A 17,098-nucleotide genomic window follows, 5' to 3' on the forward strand; every position below is an offset into this window, starting at 1 on the left:
CTAAGGGTGATGCCCAGAGAGAAGCCTGCACACGTTCAATCACACCTTGTGATTCCAAATCGTGTAATGTTCTTGCGACCTCATCACGCAATGCGTGGGGAACATTGCGCGCTCTGAAAAATTTCGGTTGCGCGTTTACTTTCAGTTCCAAATGTGCTTCACAGTTCTTAGCGCAACCAAGGCCCGGTGCAATAATGTCTGCAAACTCTTCACATAGACGAGAAGCACTAGCTGAAGGCACAGTCTGGTTCACTGATAGGACCTGATTGACTATAGACAAGTTAAACAACTGAAATAAATCTAAACCAAACAAGTTCACTGCAGAAGAAGAACGATGTACGTAAAATGACACAAGTTTTGTTTGTCCCTTGCACTGTATGTTGCAAGCAGGCTGCACTGTCCTAACACAGGGATATTCTGTCCTGAATAACTATGTAACTTAAAATTTGCGGCACGCAACGGAGGTGTGCCCAGTTGTTTGTACGTGTCCTTATTAATCAATGAAACTGCAGCTCCTGTATCGAGCTGGAATGGAATCACGGTGCCATGAATGTCCAAATCTACAAAAAGTTTATTGTCCTGCTGACAACAAGAGCGACTGTCTCGTGCAAAGTGAACTGACACCAGTACAGAATCACTTGCGACCTGACGTGATTTCCGTCGATGTCGACGCACACTATTTGTGGGACGAACACAGTCACTGTTAGAGAAAGTGGCACTGGGCAGAGTGGAATTAACTACATGAATGTCCGTGGGCGAAGGTTCGCGAGCCTGAGTATTCTTGGTTCGATTCCAGCGCAAAGCAAAGGGCCTGGAATGGTTTTGAGTGTCCGATCTGAGCTTTTTCTGGCAAACACTCTGAACATGTCCTTTTTATTACAGAAAAAGCAAATAGCTTGGCGTGACGGGCAATTCTCACGCGAATGTCTAGTTGCACACCACGGGCATGATTTTAGCACTGCATTTGCTTGCTTGCGCGGCACACGTAGCGGAGAGCTTGGCGGCAGTTGCGCGGATGGGTGGGAGGGCTGTTTACTGTTCCGTGCAGCGCGCCCGGCGGGCCGGTTAACGTGACACACGGCTGGCGAAGTTGCAAATGATTCCTGAGCAAAGTCAAGTGTGTTTTGCCGATGCAATATGTCTATCACTTGTTGAAGGGAGGGATTGACGAGTTTTAAAATCTGTTCTCGTATACGAACATCAGAAAGGTTCTGTGCAATTGCATCACGTACCATAGTATCTGAATAAGGGAGTCCACATTCACACTAAAAAGCACAATCCCTAGTAAGGCCTTGCAAGGTTGCAACCCATTCCCGATTAGTACAATTGGGGCGAGTGCTAGGACGTCTCTCTAGACCTGCCGTGTGGCGGCGCTCGGTCTGCAATCACTGACAGTGGCGACACGCGGGTCTGACGTATACTAACGGACCGCGGCCGATTTAAAGGCTACCACCTAGCAAGTGTGGTGTCTGGCGGTGACACCACAGATCCCACGAAGCCATGGGTCCAAGTTGTCAACAAGTGACTGTACAAGCTGGTGGTAGTTCCATAATGGTGTGGACTGGATTATCTGATCCAATTGAACCGATAATTTTCGGCTACTTGAAGACCGTTTGCCGCCATTCGTCGATTTCATGACACCGGACTATAATTGTTTGCTACTGGTTTGAAGAACATTCCGGACAGTTCAAGCGAATGATTTGGTGACCCAAATCACCCGACGTGAATCCCATTGAAAGTTTATTGGACGTAATCGAGAACCAGTTCGTGCACAAGATTCTGCGCCGCCAAAGCTTTCGCAGTATGGACAGCTATGAGGCAGCATTGATCGGTATTTCTACAGGGGCTTCCGACTGGTTTTTCGCCAGGAAAAATAAGACCCTACACTATATTAGGAGGTACCCCATAACTTTTGTCGCAGTTTCCTGTCTCAAGTTAGGTGTTTCACGAATAACGAGTCTGCAAACATGTTTTCTGAAAGAGAACCACGCTGCGTAATTTTTCCTTAGGCAAAGAGTGTGCAAGGCACTTTTCGTACTTGCGGTGTACAGTTGCACTGAAAGCTAATTACTTGCATCGAAGGATGTGGTACACTTCAGGCCAATCTGAAGTCTGCTGGATGCCACCTTCATTGCACTAATACGATTATCGTGTTTGCCGCCGGACTGTATTGGCCAAATCCCGCAATATTTCTTTCTGTTGTCACTGCTGTAAGATACTAGCTGGAACAGTGACAACAGCAGCTACCATCACCTGAAATGTCGAACAGTTGTAACGACGAATTTTTGCGTTACGTGTCATCAGTCTTCTGACTGGTGTGATGCGGCCCGCCACGAATTCCTCTCCTGTGCCAACGTCTTCATCTCAGAGTAGCACTTGCAACCAACGTCCTCAATTGTGTGATGGATGTATTCCAAAATTTCCCTTCCTCTTCCGTTCTTACCCTCTACAGCTCCTTCTAGTACTATAAAAGTTATTATCTTATTTCATAAGATATGTCCTATCACCCTATCCCTTCTTCTTGTCAGTGTTTTCCTTATACTCTTTCCCTCTCCAATTCTGCGCAAAACCCCCTCATTCCTTACCGTATCAGGCAAACTAACTGTCAACATTCGACGGTAGCACCATATCTCACACGCTTCAGTTCTCATCTGTTCCGGTTTTCCCACGGTCCATGTTTCACTACCATACAATGCTGTGCTCGAAACGTACATTCTGAGAAATTTCTTCCTCAAACCGTTCCACGCACGCCGGACGGGGAATCCGTGGATTTATCTTCTGGTCAACATTGAATTAAGAATTGAAGATTTCAGTTAGCGGCATTTTCTATCTTCCCCTCCTTCCTTAACAAATCACTGGCAACAATTGTAGACAGTTATTACTATCTGAAGCAGCAAATTGATGAGGTGCGGATTGCCAGTGCGCTAGCGCACATTCTTGTTAGTGTCTTCTGTCGTCAGTTCTTCTGTAATGTATAGCAGGTATAAGGCTATTTTTCTGGTATTTATATTCTCCTTTTTATTATTTTCAGAAGAATGGTGCGCCACAAGCAGAGGTTGAAATGGCCGGACGAAGAGTTTTCTAACGAAGATTGTAGTGCTGCAAAGTCAATCTTCGAAAGTGATCGAATTCTGAGTGTGTACTCTCTGGACCAAAATGACTGAATCGATAAATTTGACTTATATGTTGAGAAAAATGGTAGGCAGTGGAGTCATCAATCTCTGATTCATAACAGTTGAGTAAGAAAAGATCAACATAATCTTGTCAACCATTAACTTGGAGTCATAGGTACATCAAAATAAAAGGCCAAGTGTCCAACTGATTGTTCACAGCTTTTTTTCACAGACGACATTTTAGAAGAAACTATTCGCTGAACTAATATTTACATATCTATCATTCGTCATAAATATTCCAAAGAAATACACTCCTGGAAATGGAAAAAAGAACACATTGACACCGGTGTGTCAGACCCACCATACTTGCTCCGGACACTGCGAGAGGGCTGTACAAGCAATGATCACACGCACGGCACAGCGGACACACCAGGAGCCGCGGTGTTGGCCGTCGAATGGCGCTAGCTGCGCAGCATTTGTGCACCGCCGCCGTCAGTGTCAGCCAGTTTGCCGTGGCATACGGAGCTCCATCGCAGTCTTTAACACTGGTAGCATGCCGCGACAGCGTGGACGTGAACCGTATGTGCAGTTGACGGACTTTGAGCGAGGGCGTATAGTGGGCATGCGGGAGGCCGGGTGGACGTACCGCCGAATTGCTCAACACGTGGGGCGTGAGGTCTCCACAGTACATCGATGTTGTCGCCAGTGGTCGGCGGAAGGTGCACGTGCCCGTCGACCTGGGACCGGACCGCAGCGACGCACGGATGCACGCCAAGACCGTAGGATCCTACGCAGTGCCGTAGGGGACCGCAACGCCACTACCCAGCAAATTAGGGACACTGTTGCTCCTGGGGTATCGGCGAGGACCATTCGCAACCGTCTCCATGAAGCTGGGCTACGGTCCCGCACACCGTTAGGCCGTCTTCCGCTCACGCCCCAACATCGTGCAGCCCGCCTCCAATCATGTCGCGACAGGCGTGAATGGAGGGACGAATGGAGACGTGTCGTCTTCAGCGATGAGAGTCGCTTCTGCCTTGGTGCCAATGATGGTCGTATGCGTGTTTGGCGCCGTGCAGGTGAGCGCCACAATCAGGACTGCATACGACCGAGGCACACAGGGCCAACACCCGGCATCATGGTGTGGGGAGCGATCTCCTACACTGCCCGTACACCACTGGTGATCGTCGAGGGGACACTGAATAGTGCACGGTACATCCAAACCGTCATCGAACCCATCGTTCTACCATTCCTAGACCGGCAAGGGAACTTGCTGTTCCAACAGGACAATGCACGTCCGCATGTATCCCGTGCCACCCAACGCGCTCTAGAAGGTGTAAGTCAACTACCCTGGCCAGCAAGATCTCCGGATCTGTCCCCCATTGAGCATGTTTGGGACTGGATGAAGCGTCGTCTCACGCGGTCTGCACGTCCAGCACGAACGCTGGTCCAACTGAGGCGCCAGGTGGAAATGGCATGGTAAGCCGTTCCACAGGACTACATCCAGCATCTCTACGATCGTTTCCATGGGAGAATAGCAGCCTGCATTGCTGCGAAAGGTGGATATACACTGTACTAGTGCCGACATTGTGCATGCTCTGTTGCCTGTGTCTATGTGCCTGTGGTTCTGTCGGTGTGATCATGTGATGTATCTGACCCCAGGAATGTGTCAATAAAGTTTCCCCTTCCTGGGACAATGATTTCATGGTGTTCTTATTTCAATTTCCAGGAGTGTAGATGCTGCAGACACTAACATCGGGGAAGTCAAATCATGTATACGACTTCTTTTCTTAGCGGATGTTCTAGGAACATCACAATCAAGTTTACTATATCTCTGGGCTGCAGATGGTACTGGAGTGGAGTACTTCAGATTTTCAGTGGGCAGACAAATTAACCGCCCTCCCAATCTTGATCGATCAGTTCGATGAAATCTGCAAGTGGCGTTATAGTTTATCAGAACGAATTCCAGCAGATGAAACGTTGGATGCATTTAGGAGCAGATGCGTATTTATACAACACATTCCATCAAAACTGGCAAAATCAGGTATAAAAATGTTTGCACTTACTGAGGCGAAGAGGATTTATGCAAGTCATTTAGAAACATACTAAGGAAAACAGATGAATTGCCCATATTTTTGTGAAATCACACCTCATGCTATGGTCAAAAGACTGGTGAAATGCATATCTACATCTGGTAGTATTGTAACATGTGATAACTGGTTCACATCAATGGCACTTGCGGTTGACTTGTTTGAAAACGATAAGCGGACAATGGTTGAAATAATTCGAAAAAATAAGAGAGGGATTCCTCCATTTATGACAACAGCAATAGACGACCTCTGGAATCCAGCATCTTTGCGTTTAGAAGGAATATGACACATTTCTTACAAGCATAAGAAAGAGAAAGTTGTTCTGGCGGTATCTACTTAACGTTTTGAAGACAGTATTTTGACAGTGATTCGGAAAAGTAAAAGCCATAAATCATCACATTTTATAATGATACCAAATCTGGTGTGGATAAGGTTGATGAGATGAAATGTACGTATTCTGTGGCGAGAATTATCAGAAGAAAGGAACTTTTTTTTCTCTCTTCTGAATGTTGTTGGAATCGATGGATACGTAACTTACGAGACGATTTGAAACTCAACCATTCCCAGAAAAGACTATCTGAAAGCCCTTGCCAGAAAATTGTTGCAGGATTATTTGTCAATAAAGGTAAACCAACTAAATACCGTACCACGGGAATTTTGGCATTACCGAAACCAGATTTAACTCCAAGAGCTACGCAAGCAACTATTCACGGAAGATGCAACTTCTGTGATAGGAAGAAAAACAGGCCAGCAAGATTTTGTTGCCAGGTGTGCGAAAAAAATTGTGTGCCTGGAAAAGGTTGCTGCATACCAGAGGTGTGAGTGCAGTGACAATAACAAACCACGCTGAACGATTTGCCTGAAACAGACATTGTGCCGTAAACTACCATTTATCTGAAAAAAATTGTGAAGTTTTTACTGAAAATAAGTGTTACTTAATACTCAATCTTAAAAACAGCGGAAAAACAGAATGAAAGGTAATTTCTGTGTTTATAGCAAACGTTATTTTAGGTGCTCAAATATGTAATATTTACGAATTCAGCTCTTTGTTTTTACTATCCATGATCAAACATATTATAATTCTAAACAAAACTGCTAAAATTATTCGTCAAACAGCTATTAAATGTAATACGGATTTCCAGTCCGCGTGCGTGTAATGGTGTTGAAACTGTCGGGCGTGTAGCGGAGGCTTTAAGGTCTTTGTTTAATACTAGTTGACTTCTCTTGGCCAGGAATGTGCATGGGGGCTTAATTAAATATAATGCAAATAATTTTAATTTTAGTCGCTGTCTGTCCGGTTACGCAGTCTCGTAACCGGTTGGCCCTGAGTAGTATTAGTACGCAATCTGAATGCATAGAATAACAATAAAGAATGAAAGGAAATTTCCGTTAACACAATTAATTAATTAAGTCCCCAGCAACTATAAAAGCTACGAAACAACAAGGCACAAGCGTAACTGTTCTGTGTGTGGAAGTGTGATTCAATGTAGACATCTGTCACGGTTCTTCCTCAATACGACAAGATATTTTAAACACCATTTACAATGAAGTAATTAAAAAACCAGAAATGCTAAAATTGCATATAGAAACCAGAATTACAGTCTAATACATGAACACAAGCCAGATGCTTTGTTGGCTGAACCTGTGACCAAGAGGCATTATTATTTAGAAAATTTGAAATAAAAAAAATGGTCAACAGGTGCAAATAGCAGTCTCATAACATTTCATCAGCAGTATTTTAACAGCTCCAACAGTGGCACCCAGAAATGGCGAGCAGGCGCAGACACCAACAAGTGACATTATCTGAGTGGCAGCAGTTTCATCAGTGGCACCCAGCAATGTTGAGCAGGTGCAGACACCAACAAGTGACATCATTTCAGGAGAAGCAGTTCCATCAGTGGCACCTAGTAATGTTGAGCAGGTGCAGGCACCAACAAGTGACATCATTTCAGTAGAAGCAGTTCCATCAGTGGCACCTAGCAATGTTGAACAGGTGCAGACACCAACAAGTGACATCATTTCAGGAGAAGCAGTTCCATCAGTCGCACCCAGCAATGTTGAACAGGTGGAGACACCAAGTGACATCATTTCAATAGAAGCAGTTCCAACAGTGGCACCCAGCAATGTTGAACAGGCGTAGACACCAACAAGTGACATCATTTCAGTAGAAGCAGTTCCAACAGTGGCACCCAGCAATGTTGAGCAGGTGCAGGTAACAGTCCATAATATTCACTATCGCTAAAGAGACAGTTCATCATAGTTCACCAGCAGAAATTAAACATTTCCAAGTGGCACCCACCAATGTTAATACATGTAAGCACAAACAACAGTTTGAATGCACACACAATTGCTTTTACAATATTATTATCAATGCTCTTACACTAAACATACAAATTATAACAAACACACAAATGGTGTCAGGTAATTGTCATATTAATTATTACAAATACACAAGTATCAGTAAACCTATAATATTTATGGGTGTCGGTGCAAGCAATAACAAACAAGTAAAATAATATTTAGGAGGTAGGTCGGTACCTATTATTTGGGATTAGGAAAGGAAACACACAAAACACACTCACTCATCTTTCTAATTGAATAGTGTTAACTGTGTAAATGCAATTCTGTCAAAAATTTGATGTTCAACATGTGTATCGAGTAGTAGTGGCAGCAGTGTATAACAGTCAATAATAGTTAGTCAACGTCGTAGTCATCATGTCAAGACCAATGTCTGCCAAGCCAAATCAAATGTACGGTTGCTGAACAACTGTCAGTGTGCCAAGATATGCAAATACTTCCTCTCTCAGAAAAAAAAGGTATGTACTGCTTATTGATTTAACAAAGTGTGTGTGTAGACAATCTTCCTTCCACTTGAGTGTTCTAGTCTGCCATCTTCATCCTCCTTGTTCCATATAAACAAACAAAAAAATATGCACCTCACTTACTTTACCTCTTATCCACCAAAACTCCAATAACCATCAGCATCACATAATCTTAATAAACTTCCTGCCAGATTAAAACTGTGTGCCCGACCGAGACTCGAACTCGGGACCTTTGCCTTTCGCGGGCAGCAGGTCCCGAGTTCGAGTCTCGGTCGGGCACACAGTTTTAATCTGCCAGTAAGTTTCATATCAGCGCTCACTCCGCTGCAGAGTGAAAATATCATTCTGGAGATAATCTTAATACTTCAATAATACCTCTTACGTCGATACATGTGAACCTTACCATCAATATCATTTACCTTAACTCTTGTCCACCAAAACTCCAATAATCATCAACTTCACACAATCTCAATACCTCAATAATACCTCTTCAATACGTCGATACATAGAAACCTTACCGCCAATATCATTTCACTTCCGTAACAACTCTTTCCTCTAGTCAGTCTCCTCGAACAAGTACAGATAAAATCCTAGTGCAAACTTCAATTCATCATCCCATACAATCCGAAGACACAATATCCACATACAACCTCTGTGTAATCCATCTGATCCAAATCCTCTACTCATTATGAATTATAAAATATATTTTGGTTACCTTGTCCATCATTAAATAAAAGAAATGCATACATGACCTCTAACAGCCTTTAGTTTGAATAACTTTCAGTAAGTAAGTACGAGTATGGAGTGCGAATGATCGTAATATTTCACAGTGTGTACACCACTTCAAGAATCATGGCAAAACCGAAGCAAACATGTGGAGTATTTCTTGTGTCAAGTGTCACTTGCTATTTCAATCGCTCACGAAGAATGTAGTGTAATAGCTGTCAATGGTCTAAACCTAGTGTTGGTATGTCATGTCGTTAGCTTCCTTCCTATTAGCATAAATTTATACAGCCTCCATAAAACCTCCACCTCATGTGACTTCAATGAAGTTTCTTGTACCAATGTCGTTCGCAGAATTATAGCAGTCCATTTTCTTATCTTAAAATATAAGGCACTGAGCGTAAGCAAAACATGCAATAGCGAGTAAATATACTAGTAGAGAACAGAGTGTCAACAAATGGATGTAGCACAATCCCTACAACGAGGCTATGACAAGCAAACAATCTATAATTAATACCATAGTGCAACCTAAACTCTATGTTCGTACACAGTATATCAGCATTTCTATATACCAAATTAAAGAGTAGTTATGACAACAAAACAGAAATGTGTAAATATGCAATCCATACGCAATGCAGCAAATATATATCTTACATAATAAACAGGTCATTAGCATCATTTCAGCATAAGCAAATAAATGTTCATATGTAATAAGTAAACATGAAGGCCCAATCAGATAAATCACAAAGTGTAACCCACATACATAACCATATCTGCACAATTAATCAGGTGAAAATTATAATTTAAATAAATAAGCACAGCAGGCACATAATAAAAAAAATGTGACATCAGTGAGAAGCATAGCAGCAAAGCGATGCGTAATATACACAAGTAACAACCCTGTTCATTAATAAAACATTGTCAAAATCAGCAAATGTACGCAAGCACGTCGCTTCACAAGTAAATTCATGAAACATAAAATTTAGCACAAAGTATAAATCACGAAATCGCGAGCAGCAAATTACGTCTAAAGTACGTACCTAAGTGGAAATATGTTACCTGAAAAATAAACTCAGCTAATTGTTTACCTTTTTAGTTTATTAGTTTCTTCTTCGAAATTACATTCTTCCTGAAATTTTCTCGATAGCAAGTCCTCTTATCGTCGGACACACACAGAATTTACCTGAAGTTCTTAAATATTTTATACAACCGTATCCTGAAAAATACTGAACGTTAATAACATAATTTATCAAGTCACTATAGCTTTATACTGAATTTATTCGGAGAAATTAGACTGTGTAATTGTTTACGGCTGTCAGTGCATTCGCACTGAGCTCTCGATCAGCTGTAGGTACGCGTGACGTAGAAAGTGTTTGCGGTCAACGACTGCCTTGTGCGGCGCGCAGACTTGACTGTTGCTTTGAGTACGTGCCGCTGCCAGAACACGGCGCGGTATCCTTGTATTCTCTGCGTGTTTACGTATAACTGTTAGTTTCTCAAAAGTATATCATTCCACAAAGATTTTAACATTCGATATATGATGTATTCCCTTAGAGCGCCGAGATTTAAGAGTTTCTACTTCGACAGTGTTATCATGAATAATTTTGCGAACTCTATATGGAACGTTATAAAGCAGAAAAAAATTTGCGACACAAGCCTTTTCCTTTTTGAGACAAACGGTGAGACCAACTGACAAGGTTGTTAAACGACCAGGACGTTTAGCTGATTTCCCTCTTCTAGCAGCCGCAGATGCAATATTTTGTAGAGCCAGGTTGACAACTTCAGAATGCCGCAGTTTCCGTGAAGGCGGAAAAGGAACGATTTCAGAAACGCGATTTGTCGGTGCTTTATTTTTTAATATCAATATAGGCGGTAAAGAAGTTGAATCATTAGGGAATTCATTCAGAATGTTTTGAAAAGTGTGAAGATACTGATCCCAAGTTCTGTGATTCTGATGACAATAAAGTCGACACAATTTATTGATTTCCTTCACCCATCTCTCTGAAGCGTTAGATTGAGGGTGAAAAAGTGAAATGAAACTTGGTTTAATCTTACGACGCCGTAGAGTACGAAGCCAAATTTTAGAGCGGAACTGTGATCCATTATCTGATATAACCTTATCAACATGACCTACTCCTTTAAGAAAATGTTTGATGAAAGCGTTAGATACTGAACGAGCTGTTGCTTTGCGTAAAGGTGTAAAACACACATATTTTGATGTCAATTCCACTGCTACCAAAATGTACGCAAAACCATTAGTAGAACGAACCACTGGACCGAACAAATCGACTGCAGCCACCTCCTTTAATTTCGCTGGAATGATAGGAAACAACGGTGCTCTGTGAGAAATAGTTGGCGGCCTAGCCTTTTGACGTAATTTGCATTTGGCAAGAACAGATCGAATACGTTTTTCCATATTACTGAAGTAGCAATTTTCTCGTAATTTATGGAAGCATTTTATGGGACCAAAGTGTGCATAACTGAAATGTGTATACCAAATCAATTTATTAACCTACTCATCAGGAATGCAAACTAACCAAACAGAGTTGTCGACCGATTTTCGTTTAAAAAGAATATCATTGCGAACTAAATAATACTGTCTAATCGCTACGCTTTCCTTTCTTCTCCACTTCTCCTTAATGTCCCTCCAGATTGGATCCTTGTTTTGCTCCTTAGCGATGTCCTGGAGCGAAGACGAAATAAAATTCTCAAACGCAACACCTTGAATATACATCAAACAATAATTGTTTTCTTTGCAGTCCTCCTCAGCACTTTGTTTCAAACCCATAGGTGCACGTGATATAGCATCAGCAGTAATATTTGGCGAACCCTGTATGTAAACAATACCAAAATCAAATTGCTGTAGATACAGCGCCCATCGTGACAATCCTCCATGTGTTAATTTTGTTGACATAAGAAATTCCAGACCTCGATGATCACGTTTTGTAGTAGGAACAGCATAATTACGAATAGCGTCTAGTTTCTCTGGATCAGGAAGAATACCTTCTGTAGAAATAATGTGACCAAGAAATTTCACCTGAGAACGACCAAATTCAGATTTTTCCAAGTTCACTGCAATGCCAACTCTTGCAAAAATACGTAATAATGAATCCAAAATTTTGTTATGCTCACTCCAAGAACGTTTAGCAATAAGAATATCGTCAACATATGAAGTAATATTGTCACGAAGATAAACAGGTAAAATTTCGTTTAAACCACGAATGAATGCTGCTGAAGATACAGTAAGTCCAAACGGTAATTTCCGAAATCACTTTTGGGTAAAATAGTCATATCCGGTTATTCTCTACCGACTCTCTAGATAGATTGACAGTTGAAGAGTTGTTTTGATAGATACAAAGAATAGTAAAAGAGTAGGCAGCAGTGCAGAAAACTAAAAGGGCAATAGCACCACTACAGCTCGGGGCCCCGTGCACGCTACGGCACATATTCACTTAGTATAGTGAATACCCTGAGGACTTAAATAGCCGCACGTAAATTACAGTTTGTGACTTAGTGGCCAATTTGGTGGAAGTGCGTACATAAATTGATCTAACCATGAACATGGATGTATGTCATTCTTAGAATTGCGAAAGATCTTAAATTTCCGAACAGTTAAAAAGTGTTTGTAGTCGAAGTTTTCGCGTCGTGGCGACAAAGACCTACCGCGTCTGTCCCAGTCAGAGTGTCGATTATTGTCAAGTTCGCGAGCCTGGCGCTCTCTTGTTGCATCTCGTAAATGAAATAAATTATTTTCTTCAAAGCCCTCTGCTAACTGTGATTCTAAATTTCTTCTGCTGTCTTTTCCTACGATTTCGCTTTCAATTTGTTTGACTTGCTTTCGTAACGCCTCAAATTCCCTTTTAACGCGTTCATTAAATTTTCCCTGATTTTCAACATGTTTATTTATGTTCTGGTACTCTTCGGTTTCTGCAAATGGCAATGGAGCTGTATCATCTGAATCTCTGTCCCCATTTAAATGAAGACTTGTCAATTTATCTGAAATCTCCTCAACTCTTTCCGATAAGTCACCTATTTGTTCTTTCTGTTTATTTACTTCTTCCGTAAGTGTCGCGACTCGGGTTTCAGTATTGACACATTCAGTAATTAACTGTTCATACTGTTGTGATAGGTTATTTATTCTGTCATTTTGTACAGATTCCTCGATTCGTTCAAGTATTTCTTCCTTATCGTGTGAACGTTGTAAATTTAACTCCGAAAATTTTTGTACTATCACGCGATCTCTTTCTTCCTGTTCTCTATCCTGTTCCTATTGTCTGATTTCTATTGAAATTAATGTATTATTGTGAGCATTCAAAATCGGTTGTGCTTCTTCTCTAATTCCTTTCTTTAATTCATCTTTCACGTTTTTAAAACATGTCCCTATTCGTAAGTATAACTGTGTTTCCTTTGTTCCCATATCAGTTTCTAACCGTATTGCCAAAGTTCCCATCTCCGTTTTTAATTCAGGTCGTAACTGCGATCCCAGTGAGTCTAACCGTGTTTCCATTGTTCCTATCTCAGTTTTAATTGTTCCTATTTGTGATCCCACTGTTTTTAATTCAGATCCCAAATTTAATATAGCACTCATCAACTGCTCCATATTAATTGGTTCGAAATTCTTTTCACCCCTAACATTTCCCGCAAAACCAACTTCATTTGTCACAGCTGTAAAGCTATCTGTGTTCGATACTATTCCAGAATCTTCTGTCGTTAATCTCGTATTCTGAAAATTTTTGATTGTGAAAAATTTTGAACTAGTTCCGGACTATTTTCCCTGTTTATTAAATTATTTTCTACTTCATTATTCATCATACTGTTATCCTGTGTTGGCGAGTTCGCCATGTTAACAATTTCGTCGTTCTGACTATCCATCATTTTTGCCTTTTTCATCTATCACGTAATCATTTACAAAACATACTAAACCCATCACTATACGAAAATTACACACAATATGACACTTTATCACCAACAATACCATTCACACGAAATGCTTCCAGACAAACACGCCTAATGAACAATTGAAACCTTCACAATTGCACAAAATTGTCAAAGTCATATACGACATCAAAAATTAAATTCTGCAAAAATACCATTAGAAGAAAGACAAGACAACTACAAATGTTCATTACCAAATCTACACATGCAATATAGACTACAATTACTAAACTACAAATTACTACAACAATACTACTATCTGCTATTTTTACTGTCAAAAGAATTTCAAGGGACGATCCTGACAGGGTCGCCACGTGCATGGGGGCTTAATTAAATACAATGCAAATAACTTTAATTTTAGTCGCTGTCTGTCCAGTTATGCAGTCTCGTAACCGGTTGGCCCTGAGTAGTATTAGTACGCAATCTGACTGCATAGAATAACAATAAAGAATGAAAGGAAATTTCCGTTAACACAATTAATTAATTAAGTCTCCAGCAACTATAAAAGCTACGAAACAACAAGGCACAAGCGTAACTGTTCTGTGTGTGGAAGTGTGATTCAACGTAGACATCTGGCACAGTTCTTCCTCAATACGACAAGATGTTTTAAATACCATTTGCAATGAAGTAATTGAAAAACCAGAAATACTATAATTGCATATAGAAACCAGAATTACAGTCTAATACATGAACACAAGCCAGATGCTTTGTTGACTGAACCTGTGACCAAGAGGCATTGTTATTTAGGAAATTTGAAATAAAAAAAAATTTTGTTACCTTCATATATATTGACGAAAAATACACTGTGATCATTACAACATCCCCAATCGAACAGCATCTGGTGTCTTGCCCAACAGAACAACTGCACACGACATGCCCTCAACTAGTACTGCTATCGACATCCTCTCAACAAGCACTGCCCACGGCAACCTCTGAACTTCTACTGCCCACAGAAACTTCTGAACTACTACTCCCCAGTGGAGGCGGCTGAATAATACTCTTTGGAGCAATCCCTGGCGCTGTGACTCTGTGTAGCCAATTTTCAAATGCTGTTCTCAACAGTGCTAATCTTATCCTTGCCCTGTTCGTAATTCTTTATTTTTCTGCCTAGGTATCAGAATTCGTTAACTTCATCTAGTTCGTGACAACCAATCCCAAGTTTCTCGAAGTTTTAATTTCTGCTACTTCTCATTACTCTCGTCTTTCTTCATATTACTCTCAAGCCATATTCTGTACTTATTAGACTGTTCATCCCGTTCACCAGATCATGTAATTCTTCTTCACTTTCGTTAAGGGTGGCGACGTCGTCAGCGAATCGTATTGTTGATATCCTTTCCCCTTCAATTTTAATTCCACTCCTGAAGCTTTCTTCTATTTCCATCATTGCTTCTTCGGTGTACAGACTGAACAATACGGGCGAGAGGGTAATCCCTGTCTTACACTCTTTTTAATCAGATCACTTTGTTCTTGGTCTTCCATTCTTATTATTCCCTCTTGACTGTTGTACATATTGTATATTACCTCTATCTCCCTACAGCTTCCCCTTCTATTCCTCAGAATTTCGAATATCTTGCATCGTATGACATTGTCGAACATTTTTTCCGGGTCGACAAATCCTATGAACGTGTCTTGATTTATCGTTAGTCTTGCCTCCATTATCAACCATAACGATAGAATTGCGTCCCTGATGCCTTTACTTTCCTAAAGCCAAATTGATCAACACCTCAGATATCCCCAATTTTCTTTCCCTTTATTCTGTATATTATTCTTGTTGCCAACTTGGAAGCATGAGCTGATTTTGCTTGGATACTGATTCGGCGGTAAATCTCTCACTTGTCTGTCCTTGCAGTCCTCGGAATTGTTTGGCTGATACTTTTCCAAAAGCCAGATGTTATACCTCCAGACTCTTACATTCTACACAACAACGTGAATTGTCGTTTTGTTCCCAAATGATTTTTAGAAATTCTGAAGGAATGGTATTGAACCCTTCTGTCTTATTTGATCTTAAGTCTTCCAAACCTCTTTTAAATTCTAATACTAATACTGGATCCCCTACCCCTTGTTTCTTCTTCAATCATATCAGACAAATGTTCCCCCTCATAGAGGCCTTGACATGCAACCATTACATCTTAGCTTCCCTGTACTTCCTATTGACTTCGTACCTCAGTCACTTACATTTCTGTATTCCTGAATTTCCGTGAGCGTTTTTCACTTCCTTCTGTCATCGATCCAGTGAAGTACTTCTTCTGTTACCCATGGCTTCTTCGCAGTTCGCTTCTTTGTACCCATGTTTTTCTTTCCCCCTTTGTGATTCTCCTGTTTAGAGATGTCCCTTCCTCTTCAACTCAACTGTCTGCTGACTTATTTCTCATCGCAGTATCTATTCCTTAGACAACTTCAAACGTATCTATTCATTCCTTACTACTTCCTTATCCGATTTCTTTGCGTATTGATTCTTCCTGACTAATCTCTTAAACTTCAGCCTCTTCTTCATCACTACCAAATTGTGATCCGAGTTTACATCTGCTCTGCTTTACAATGCAGAATCTGATTTCGGAATCTCTGTCTGACCAAGATGTAATCTAACTGAAATATTCCCGTACCTCCCGGCATCTTTCAAGTATATCTCCTCCTCTTGTGATTATTGAACAGAATATTCACTACCTGAAACTTACTGCAGAACCGAATTAATTCTTCCCCATTCATAGTACCAATTCAACATTCTCCATAACCTTTTGTCTACTCCTTCCCGTAGAACCGTGTTCCAGTCGCCCATGAATATTAGATATTCTTCTCCCTTCACATACTGAATTACCCATTCAATATCCTCGTTTACTTTGTGTATCTCTTCGTCTTCAACTTGCGACGTCGGCATGTTTTCCTTAACTATTGCTCTTGGTGTTTATTTGCTGTCGATTCCGATGAGAACAACCCTATCACTAAATTGTTCACAGTATCACACTTTTTACCCTACCTTCCTATTCATACCGAATCCTCCCGTTATACCATTTTCCGGGTTCTATTGACGTTGCCTACACTCATCTGTCCAGAAATCCTTGAATTCTTTCTGTTTCACTGCATTAACCCCCACTATATCTAGATTGATCCTCAGCATTTTCCTTTTCTGATTTTCTAGCTTCTCTACCTCATTCAAGCTTCCGTTATTCCACATCCCGACTCGTAAAACGTTATCCTTTCGATGTTTATGCTATCTTTTCCTCGTGATCACCTACCCCTTGGCAGTCCTATCCCGAAGACCCGAATGGGGGACTATTCCGGAATCTTTCGCCAATGGAGACATCATCAGGACACTTCTTCAATTACGGGCCACATGTCCTCTGGACACACATTACGTGTCTTTAATGCTGTGGGTTCCATTGCCTTCTGCATCCTCATACTGTTGATCATTCCTGATTCT

The sequence above is a fragment of the Schistocerca americana genome, chromosome 1, assembly GCF_021461395.2.
Source record: "Schistocerca americana isolate TAMUIC-IGC-003095 chromosome 1, iqSchAmer2.1, whole genome shotgun sequence".
Classification (NCBI taxonomy): Eukaryota; Metazoa; Arthropoda; class Insecta; order Orthoptera; family Acrididae; genus Schistocerca; species Schistocerca americana.